General features: G+C 47.4%; 1 protein-coding gene across 1 annotated transcript in view; it reads left to right on the forward strand.

The window, feature by feature from the left end:
- The first annotated feature begins 387 nt into the window (after positions 1-387).
- Positions 388-1,363, forward strand: part of RBP2 (retinol binding protein 2) — a 23,109-nt gene continuing 22,133 nt past the window's right edge. The window contains exon 1 of the mRNA XM_019663913.1: positions 388-470. The gene's annotated coding sequence lies outside the window, so the exon portion shown is untranslated. The remainder of the gene's footprint in view (positions 471-1,363) is intronic.

Consider the following 1,363-nt stretch of genomic DNA (forward strand, 5'->3'; position numbering starts at 1 on the left):
TGAGGAGGACAGGAGTTTGCAAATGGACCCTCTCCTGGGCCAGAGCAATTTGATCCCTGTGGCCCTGAGAAGGATGAGGGTTTGTGAACACTTGCTCTCTCGGCCTGCCTTTTGGAAGAAAAGGTGGAGAAGCATCACAATTTACATAAGAACTAAAGCAAGGTCCAGTGCAGCCTGGTAGCTGAAGGAACTTGAGGTCCCTTTCCTCCTGGTTCTCCAGGTGAAACAAACCTGATGGGATATCTAGTTCCCGTAACAAGCACATTTAGTAGTCCAGATGTACAAGTCACAGGGCGTTGCTCAATGAGAGTGGGCCTTGAGGAGAAGCTGAGTCAGCACCCAGCTGATGTCGTTTGCCTGCTGAGGAAAGGCCTTCTCACCTCCTGACAGGAAGAGAGGGCTAAGCTGGGCAGGCCTGGGCCCGAGAAGCTACCGAGCTGCTGGCAGTCAGGGCCTCCTGAGGACTACAGGTAAATGCCTGGGGATCTCTGCTGTGCTTGCTCTTAGCTGACTGATCTTTCTCAGACCCAAGCTTCTTGAGACACCCACACTTTGACTTTTTTGTGTGGTCTCCAGAAAGGTTCTTACAACCTAGAAAGATTGGTTTATGGCTGAGGAGTTTTCCCAGTCTAAAGGCTACCTAAAGGATTCCACAGATGGTTACGTAAATAAGTTCAGAAGTAAACACACCCAGGCAGTTGAGAAAATGGAATAGCCAGGTATGTGATTTAGTATGAGTGGAGAGTTAAGGGACCCTGGGACAGAACTTTTGAAGTTGGGGTTCTGTTGCTAATTCTAAGCTAGGTAGTCCTCCTTGAATAGAAGGTATAGAGGACCTTCCACATACTTGCTTAGTTGTTGGTTGGCAGTTGCTTTCTTTCATCCACTGTCCCTCGCTTTTTGCTCCGAGTACCACCCTACCTTTCTTCTACACACACTAACCTAAGACCAAAGAGCGTGCTGAAGCTGTGCGTTGTTGAGGACCTATGGCAAGTCAAACACTTACTAGGCGCTTAATCTGCAATCCCATGCCATAGCCACTGCCTAGGAATAATCACATACTATGTGCCAGAGACTCTGCTAAAAGCTTTACATTTCTTATCACTTTAAATCTTACAATGGCCTGAGACAAAGAATGAACCTGACACCCAAAAAAGGTAAAGGGCCAGGGGTCCCACTGCCAGGAAGTAGTGAAACCTGGATTCAAAACTTGGTGTGGCCAACTCCAAAAGTTTTTTTGGTTTTTTTTAAGATTTTTTTTTGGGGGGGGAATTGGGGGGATCAGAACAGTGCTGGGTAATTGCGGGAAGGGGAACAGACAAGTTGCTGTCGTTTTGTTCTTCAGTCTAGTTGTGGAGGACGT

The sequence above is a fragment of the Hipposideros armiger genome, unplaced genomic scaffold, assembly GCF_001890085.2.
Source record: "Hipposideros armiger isolate ML-2016 unplaced genomic scaffold, ASM189008v1 scaffold_410, whole genome shotgun sequence".
NCBI classification, from domain to species: Eukaryota; Metazoa; Chordata; class Mammalia; order Chiroptera; family Hipposideridae; genus Hipposideros; species Hipposideros armiger.